The sequence below is a fragment of the Eurosta solidaginis genome, chromosome 2 (genome assembly GCF_040869045.1).
Source record: "Eurosta solidaginis isolate ZX-2024a chromosome 2, ASM4086904v1, whole genome shotgun sequence".
NCBI classification, from domain to species: Eukaryota; Metazoa; Arthropoda; class Insecta; order Diptera; family Tephritidae; genus Eurosta; species Eurosta solidaginis.
In genome coordinates, this window is record NC_090320.1 from 87573380 (window position 1) to 87583961 (window position 10582).

Consider the following 10582-nt stretch of genomic DNA (forward strand, 5'->3'; position numbering starts at 1 on the left):
CGCTACAATCAATTTCATCGTTTGTAGTTATAGGAAAAGTACTTTTAGTGCTTCCGAATTGCTAAGTTCTTGGTTTTTTTAGGTGCGTTAGCGATATCCCCGAAACCTGTAGACCAAAAAAAAAATTTTTTTTCGTATGAAAAACTACAAACAACTTAAAACGTATTTCGAAAAGAAAAAACCCAAATTTACTTAAATTGCTTGGTTTCCGCACAATTTATTATATTTTCGGAGTAACTATAAAAACTACAAAAAAATGAATTTCACTACAATCAATTTCATCGTTTGTAGTTATAGGAAAAGTACTTTTAGTGCTTCCAAATTGCTAAGTTCTTGGTTTTTTTAGGTGCGTTAGCGATATCCTCGAAACCTGTAGACCAAAAAAAATTTTTTTTCGTATGAAAAACTACAAACGATTTAAAACGTATTTCAAAAAAAAAACCCAAATTTACTTAAATTTTTTGGTTTCCGCACAATGTATTATATTTTCGGAGTAACTATAAAAACTACAAAAAAATGAATCGAAACCAAATTTCTGCGTTCTTGGCTGTTTTTGAGATGCGTTAGCGATATCTCCGAAACCTGTAGACAAAAAAAAAATTTTTTTCTTATGAAAAACTACAAACGATTTAAAACGTATTTCAAAAGGAAGAAACCCAAATTTGCTTAAATGCTTAGTTTCCGCACAAAGTATTACATTTTCGGTGTAATTATAAAAACTACAAAAAAATGAATTTCACTACAATCAATTTCAACGTTTGTAGTTATAGGAAAAGTACTTTTAGTGCTTCCAAATTGCTGCGTTCTTGGTTTTTTGAGATGCGTTAGCGATATCTTCGAAACCTGTGGACCAAAAAAAATTTTTTTCGTATGAAAAACTATAAACGATTTAAAACGTATTTCAAAAAGAAAAAAACCAAATTTACTTACTGTGCTTGGTTTCCGCAAAATGTATTATATTTTCGGAGTAACTATAAAAACTACAAAAAATGAATTTCACTACAATCAATTTCATCATTTGCAGTTATAGGGAAACGTACTTTTAGTGCTTCCAAATTGCTGCGTTCTTGGTTTTTTTGAGATGCGTTTGCGATATCTCCGTAACCTGTGGATCAAAAAAAAATATTTTTTTCTTGTGAAAAACTGCAAACGATCTAAAACGTATTTCAAAAAGAAAAAGCCCAAATTTGCTTAAATGGCTTGGTTTCCGCACAATGTATTACATTTTCGTAGTAACTATAAAACTACAGAAAATGAATTTCACTACAATCAATTTCACCGTTTGTATTTATAGGAAAAGTACTTTTATTGCTTCCAAATTGCTGCGTTCTTGGTTTTTTGAAGATGCGTTAGCGATATCTCCGAAACCTGTGGACGAAAAAAAAAAGTTTTTTTCGTATGAAAAACTACAAACGATTTAAAATGTATTTCAAAAATAAAAAACCCAAATTTACTTAAATTGCTTGGTTTCCACACGATGTATTATATTTTCGGAGTAACTATAAAAACTACAAAAAAATTAATTTCACTACAATCAATTTCATCGTATGTAGTTATAGGAAAGGTACTTTTAGTGCTTCCAAACTGCTGCGTTCTTGGTTTTTTTGAGATGCGTTTGCCATATCTCCGTAACCCGTGGACCAAAAAAAAATATTTTTTTCTTGTGAAAAATTGCAAGCGATCTAAAACGTATTTCAAAAAGAAAAAGCCCAAATTTGCTTAAATGGCTTGGTTTCCGCACAATGTATTACATTTTCGTAGTAACTATAAAACTACAGAAAATGAATTTCACTACAATCAATTTCACCCTTTGTATTTATAGGAAAATTACTTTTATTGCTTCCAAATTGCTGCGTTCTTGGTTTTTTGAAGATGCGTTAGCGATATCTCCGAAACCTGTGGACGAAAAAAAAATAGTTTTTTTCGTATGAAAAACTACAAACGATTTAAAATGTATTTCAAAAATAAAAACCCCAAATTTACTTAAATTGCTTGGTTTCCGCACAATGTATTATATTTTCGGAGTAACTATAAAACTACAAAAGAATGAATTTCACTACATTCAGTTTAATCGTTTGAAGTTATAGGGAAATTACTTTTAGTGCTTCCAAATTGCTGCGTTCTTGGTTTTTTTGAGATGCGTTAGCGATATCTCCGAAACCTGTGGACGAAAAAAAATTTTATTTCGTATGAAAAACTACAAACAATTTAAAACGTATTTCGAAAAGAAAAACCCCAAATTTACTTAAATTGCTTGGTTTCCGCAAAATGTGTTATATTTTCGGAGTAACTATAAAAACTACAAAAAAATGAATTTCACTAAAATAAATTTCATCGTCCTTAGTTATAGGAAAAGTTCTCTTAGTGCTTCCAAACTGCTGCGTTCTTAGTTTTTTTGAGATGCGTTAACGATACCTCCGAAACCTGTGGACGAAAAAAAATTGTTTTTTTATATGAAAAACTACAAACGATTTAAAATGTATTTCAAAAAGAAAAAACCCAAATATACTTAAATTGCTTGGTTTCGCCACAATGTATTATATTTTCGGAGTAACTATAAAAATTACAAAAAAATGAATTTCACTACAATCAATTTCACCGTTTGTAGTTATAGGAAAAGTACTTTTAGTGATTCCAAATTGCTGCGTTCTTGGTTTTTTTGAGATGCGTTAGCGATATCTCCGAAACCTGTGGACCAAAAAAAATTTTTTTTTTGTATGAAAAACTATAAACGATTTAAAACGTATTTCAAAAAGAAAAAAACCAAATTTACTTACTGTGCTTGGTTTCCGCAAAATGTATTATATTTTCGGAGTAACTATAAGAACTACAAAAAAATGAATTTCACTACAATCAATTTCATCGTTTTTAGTTATAGGAAAAGTACTTTTAGTGATTCCAAATTGCTGCGTTCTTGGTTTTTTTGAGATGCGTTAGCGATATTTCCGAAACCTGTGGACCAAAAAAAAAATTTGTTTTCGTATGAAAAATTATAAACGATTTAAAACGTATTTCAAAAAGAAAAAAACCAAATTTACTTACTGTGCTTGGTTTTCGCACAATGTATTATATTTTCGGAGTAACTATAAAAACTACAAAAAAATGAATTTCACTACAATCAATTTCATCGTTTGTAGATATAGGAAAAGTACTTTTAGTGCTTCCAAATTGCTGCGCTCTTTGTTTTTTAGATTGGTTGGCGATATCTCCGAAACCTGTAGACCAAAAAAAAAATTTTTTTTCGTATGAAAAACTACAAACGATTTAAACGTATTTCAAAAAGAAAAAACCCAGATTTACTTAAATTGCTTGGTTTCCGCACAACGTATTATATTTTCGGAGTAACTATAAAAACTACAAAAAAATGAATTTCACTACAATCAATTTCATCGTTTGTAGTTATAGGAAAGTAATTTTAGTGCTACCAAACTGCTGCGTTCTTTTTTTTTTTGAGATGCGTTAGCGATATCTCCGAAACCTGTGGACGAAAAAAATTTGTTTTTTCATATGAAAAATTACAAACGATTTAAAACGTATTTCAAAAAGAAAAAACCCAAATTTACTTAAATTTTTTCGTTTCCGCACAATGTATTATATTTTCGGAGTAACTATAAAACCTACAAAAAAATTAATTTCACTACAATCAATTTCATCGTTTGAAGTTATAGGAAAAGTACTTTTAGTGCTTCCAAATTGCTGCGTTCTTGGTTTTTTTGAGATGCGTTAGCGATATCTCCCAAAGCTGTGGACGAAAAAAAAATTTATTTCGTATGAAAAACTACAAACAATTTAAAACGTATTTCGAAAAGAAAAAACCCAAATTTACTTAAATTGCTTGGTTTCCGCACAATGTGTTATATTTTCGGAGTAACTATAAAAACTACAAAAAAAAATGAATTTCACTACAATCAATTTCATCGTCCTTAGTTATAGGCAAAGTACTCTTAGTGCTTCCAAACTGCTGCGTTCTTAGTTTTTTTGAGATGCGTTAACGATATCTCCGAAACCTGTGGACGAAAAAAAATTGTTTTTTCATATGAAAAACTACAAACGATTTAAAATGTATTTCAAAAAGAAAAAACCCAAATATACTTAAATTGCTTGGTTTCGGCACAATGTATTTTATTTTCGGAGTAGCAATAAAAACTACAAAAAATGAATTTCACTACAATCAATTTCATCGTTTGTAGTTATAGGAAATGTACTTTTAGTGCTTCCTAATTGCTGCGTTCTTTTTTTTTTTGAGATGCGTTAGCGATATCTCCGAAACCTGTGGACGAAAAAAAATTTTATTTCGTATGAAAAACTACAAACTATTTAAAACGTATTTCGAAAAGAAAAACCCCAAATTTACTTAAATTGCTTGGTTTCCGCACAATGTGTTATATTTTCGGAGTAACTATAAGAACTACAAAAAAATGAATTTCACTAAAATCAATTTCATCGTTTGTAGTTATAGGAAAAGTACTCTTAGTGATCCCAAATTGCTGCGTTCTTGGTTTTTTTGAGATGCGTTAGCGATATCTCCGAAACCTGTGGACAAAAAAAAATTTGTTTCTTATGAAAAACTACGCACGATTTACAACGTATTTCAAAAAGGAAAAACCTAAATTTACTTAAATTGCTTGGTTTCCGCAAAATGTATTATATTTTCGGAGTAACTATAAAAACTACAAAAAAATGAATTTCACTACAATCAATCTCATCGTTTGTAGTTATAGGCAATGTACTTTTAGTGCTTCCAAATTGCTGCGTTCTTGGTTTTTTTGAGTTGCGTTAGCGATATCTCCGAAACCTGTGGACCAAAAAAATTTTTTTTTCATATGAAAAATTATAAACGATTTAAAACGTATTTCAAAAAGAAAAAAACCAAATTTACTTACTGTGCTTTGTTTCCGCAAAATGTATTATATTTTCGGAGTAACTATAAGAACTACAAAAAAATGAATATCACTACAATTAATTTTATCGTTTGTAGTTATAGGAAAAGTACTTTTAGTGATTCCAAATTGCTGCGTTCCTGGTTTTTTTGAGATGCGTTAGCGATATCTCCGAAACCTGTTGTTAAAAAAAAAAATTTTTTTCATATGAAAAACTATAAATGATTTAAAACGTATTTCAAAAAGAAAAAAACCAAATTTACTTACTGTGCTTGGTTTCCGCAAAATGTATTATATTTTCGGAGTAACTATAAGAACTACAAAAAAATGAATTTCACTACAATCAATTTTATCGTTTGTAGTTATAGGAAAAGTACTCCTAGTGATTCCAAATTGCTGCGTTCTTGGTTTTTTTGAGATGCGTTAGCGATATCTCCGAAACCTGTGGACCAAAAAAAAAATTTTTTTTCGTATGAAAAATTATAAACGATTTAAAACTTATTTCAAAAAGAAAAAAACCAAATTTACTTACTGTGCTTGGTTTCCGCAAAATGTATTATATTTTCGAAGTAACTATAAAAACTACAAAAAATGAATTTCACTACAATCAATTTCATCGTTTGTAGTTATAGGAAAGTACTTTTAGTGCTTCCAAACTGCTGTGTTCTTTTTTTTTTGAGATGCGTTAGCGATATCTCCGAAACCTGTGGACGAAAAAAAATTTGTTTTTTCATATGAAAAATTACAAACGATTTAAAACTTATTTAAAAAAAAAACCCAAATTTACTTAAATTTTTTGGTTTCCGCAAAATGTATTATATTTTCGGAGTAACTATAAAAACTACAAAAAAATTAATTTCACTACAATCAATTTCATCATTTGTAGTTATAGGAAAAGTACTTTTAGTGCTTCCAAATTGCTAAGTTCTTGGTTTTTTTAGGTGCGCTAGCGATATCCCCGAAACCTGTAGACCAAAAAAAAATTTTTTTTCGTATGAAAAACTACAAACGATTTAAAACGTATTTCAAAAGGAAAAAACCCAAATTTACTTAAATTGCTTGGTTTCCGTACAATGTATTATATTTTCGGAGTAACTATAAAAACTACAAAAAAAGGAATTTCGCTACAATCAATTTCATCGTTTGTAGTTATAGGAAAAGTACTTTTAGTGCTTCCGAATTGCTAAGTTCTTGGTTTTTTTAGGTGCGTTAGCGATATCCCCGAAACCTGTAGACCAAAAAAAAAATTTTTTTTCGTATGAAAAACTACAAACAACTTAAAACGTATTTCGAAAAGAAAAAACCCAAATTTACTTAAATTGCTTGGTTTCCGCACAATTTATTATATTTTCGGAGTAACTATAAAAACTACAAAAAAATGAATTTCACTACAATCAATTTCATCGTTTGTAGTTATAGGAAAAGTACTTTTAGTGCTTCCAAATTGCTAAGTTCTTGGTTTTTTTAGGTGCGTTAGCGATATCCTCGAAACCTGTAGACCAAAAAAAATTTTTTTTCGTATGAAAAACTACAAACGATTTAAAACGTATTTCAAAAAAAAAAAACCCAAATTTACTTAAATTTTTTGGTTTCCGCACAATGTATTATATTTTCGGAGTAACTATAAAAACTACAAAAAAATGAATCGAAACCAAATTTCTGCGTTCTTGGCTGTTTTTGAGATGCGTTAGCGATATCTCCGAAACCTGTAGACAAAAAAAAAAAATTTTTCTTATGAAAAACTACAAACGATTTAAAACGTATTTCAAAAGGAAGAAACCCAAATTTGCTTAAATGCTTAGTTTCCGCACAAAGTATTACATTTTCGGTGTAATTATAAAAACTACAAAAAAATGAATTTCACTACAATCAATTTCAACGTTTGTAGTTATAGGAAAAGTACTTTTAGTGCTTCCAAATTGCTGCGTTCTTGGTTTTTTGAGATGCGTTAGCGATATCTTCGAAACCTGTGGACCAAAAAAAATTTTTTTCGTATGAAAAACTATAAACGATTTAAAACGTATTTCAAAAAGAAAAAAACCAAATTTACTTACTGTGCTTGGTTTCCGCAAAATGTATTATATTTTCGGAGTAACTATAAAAACTACAAAAAATGAATTTCACTACAATCAATTTCATCATTTGCAGTTATAGGGAAACGTACTTTTAGTGCTTCCAAATTGCTGCGTTCTTGGTTTTTTTGAGATGCGTTTGCGATATCTCCGTAACCTGTGGATCAAAAAAAAATATTTTTTTCTTGTGAAAAACTGCAAACGATCTAAAACGTATTTCAAAAAGAAAAAGCCCAAATTTGCTTAAATGGCTTGGTTTCCGCACAATGTATTACATTTTCGTAGTAACTATAAGAACTACAAAAAAATGAATTTCACTACAATCAATTTCATCGTTTGTAGTTATAGGAAAAGTACTTTTAGTGATTCCAAATTGCTGCGTTCCTGGCTTTTTTGAGATGCGTTAGCGATATCTCCGAAACCTGTTGTTAAAAAAAAAAATTTTTTTCATATGAAAAACTATAAATGATTTAAAACGTATTTCAAAAAGAAAAAAACCAAATTTACTTACTGTGCTTGGTTTCCGCAAAATGTATTATATTTTCGGAGTAACTATAAGAACTACAAAAAAATGAATTTCACTACAATCAATTTCATCGTTTGTAGTTATAGGAAAAGTACTCCTAGTGATTCCAAATTGCTGCGTTCTTGGTTTTTTTGAGATGCGTTAGCGATATCTCCGAAACCTGTGGACCAAAAAAATTTTTTTTTCATATGAAAAATTATAAACGATTTAAAACGTATTTCAAAAAGAAAAAAACCAAATTTACTTACTGTGCTTTGTTTCCGCAAAATGTATTATATTTTCGGAGTAACTATAAGAACTACAAAAAAATGAATATCACTACAATTAATTTTATCGTTTGTAGTTATAGGAAAAGTACTTTTAGTGATTCCAAATTGCTGCGTTCCTGGTTTTTTTGAGATGCGTTAGCGATATCTCCGAAACCTGTTGTTAAAAAAAAAAATTTTTTTCATATGAAAAACTATAAATGATTTAAAACGTATTTCAAAAAGAAAAAAACCAAATTTACTTACTGTGCTTGGTTTCCGCAAAATGTATTATATTTTCGGAGTAACTATAAGAACTACAAAAAAATGAATTTCACTACAATCAATTTCATCGTTTGTAGTTATAGGAAAAGTACTCCTAGTGATTCCAAATTGCTGCGTTCTTAGTTTTTTTGAGATGCGTTAGCGATATCTCCGAAACCTGTGGACCAAAAAAAAAATTTTTTTTCGTATGAAAAATTATAAACGATTTAAAACGTATTTCAGAAAGAAAAAAACCAAATTTACTTACTGTGCTTGGTTTCCGCAAAATGTATTATATTTTCGAAGTAACTATAAAAACTACAAAAAATGAATTTCACTACAATCAATTTCATCGTTTGTAGTTATAGGAAAGTACTTTTAGTCCTTCCAAACTGCTGCGTTCTTTTTTTTTTGAGATGCGTTAGCGATATCTCCGAAACCTGTGGACGAAAAAAAATTTGTTTTTTCATATGAAAAATTACAAACGATTTAAAACTTATTTAAAAAAAAAACCCAAATTTACTTAAATTTTTTGGTTTCCGCACAATGTATTATATTTTCGGAGTAACTATAAAAACTACAAAAAAATTAATTTCACTACAATCAATTTCATCATTTGTAGTTATAGGAAAAGTACTTTTAGTGCTTCCAAATTGCTAAGTTCTTGGTTTTTTTAGGTGCGTTAGCGATATCCCCGAAACCTGTAGACCAAAAAAAAATTTTTTTTCGTATGAAAAACTACAAACGATTTAAAACGTATTTCAAAAGGAAAAAACCCAAATTTACTTAAATTGCTTGGTTTCCGCACAATGTATTATATTTTCGGAGTAACTATAAAAACTACAAAAAAAGGAATTTCGCTACAATCAATTTCATCGTTTGTAGTTATAGGAAAAGTACTTTTAGTGCTTCCGAATTGCTAAGTTCTTGGTTTTTTTAGGTGCGTTAGCGATATCCCCGAAACCTGTAGACCAAAAAAAAAATTTTTTTTCGTATGAAAAACTACAAACAATTTAAAACGTATTTCGAAAAGAAAAAACCCAAATTTACTTAAATTGCTTGGTTTCCGCACAATTTATTATATTTTCGGAGTAACTATAAAAACTACAAAAAAAATGAATTTCACTACAATCAATTTCATCGTTTGTAGTTATAGGAAAAGTACTTTTAGTGCTTCCAAATTGCTAAGTTCTTGGTTTTTTTTAGGTGCGTTAGCGATATCCTCGAAACCTGTAGACCAAAAAAAATTTTTTTTCGTATGAAAAACTACAAACGATTTAAAACGTATTTCAAAAAAAAAAACCCAAATTTACTTAAATTTTTTGGTTTCCGCACAATGTATTACATTTTCGTAGTAACTATAAGAACTACAAAAAAATGAATTTCACTACAATCAATTTCATCGTTTGTAGTTATAGGAAAAGTACTTTTAGTGATTCCAAATTGCTGCGTTCCTGGTTTTTTTGAGATGCGTTAGCGATATCTCCGAAACCTGTTGTTAAAAAAAAAATTTTTTTCATATGAAAAACTATAAATGATTTAAAACGTATTTCAAAAAGAAAAAAACCAAATTTACTTACTGTGCTTGGTTTCCGCAAAATGTATTATATTTTCGGAGTAACTATAAGAACTACAAAAAAATGAATTTCACTACAATCAATTTCATCGTTTGTAGTTATATTAAAAGTACTCCTAGTGATTCCAAATTGCTGCGTTCTTGGTTTTTTTGAGATGCGTTAGCGATATCTCCGAAACCTGTGGACCAAAAAAATTTTTTTTTCATATGAAAAATTATAAACGATTTAAAACGTATTTCAAAAAGAAAAAAACCAAATTTACTTACTGTGCTTTATTTCCGCAAAATGTATTATATTTTCGGAGTAACTATAAGAACTACAAAAAATGAATATCACTACAATTAATTTTATCGTTTGTAGTTATAGGAAAAGTACTTTTAGTGATTCCAAATTGCTGCGTTCCTGGTTTTTTTGAGATGCGTTAGCGATATCTCCGAAACCTGTTGTTAAAAAAAAAAATTTTTTTCATATGAAAAACTATAAATGATTTAAAACGTATTTCAAAAAGAAAAAAACCAAATTTACTTACTGTGCTTGGTTTCCGCAAAATGTATTATATTTTCGGAGTAACTATAAGAACTACAAAAAAATGAATTTCACTACAATCAATTTCATCGTTTGTAGTTATAGGAAAAGTACTCCTAGTGATTCCAAATTGCTGCGTTCTTAGTTTTTTTGAGATGCGTTAGCGATATCTCCGAAACCTGTGGACCAAAAAAAAAATTTTTTTTCGTATGAAAAATTATAAACGATTTAAAACGTATTTCAAAAAGAAAAAAAAACCAAATTTACTTACTGTGCTTGGTTTCCGCAAAATGTATTATATTTTCGAAGTAACTATAAAAACTACAAAAAATGAATTTCACTACAATCAATTTCATCGTTTGTAGTTATAGGAAAGTACTTTTAGTCCTTCCAAACTGCTGCGTTCTTTTTTTTTTGAGATGCGTTAGCAATATCTCCGAAACCTGTGGACGAAAAAAAATTTGTTTTTTCATATGAAAAATTACAAACGATT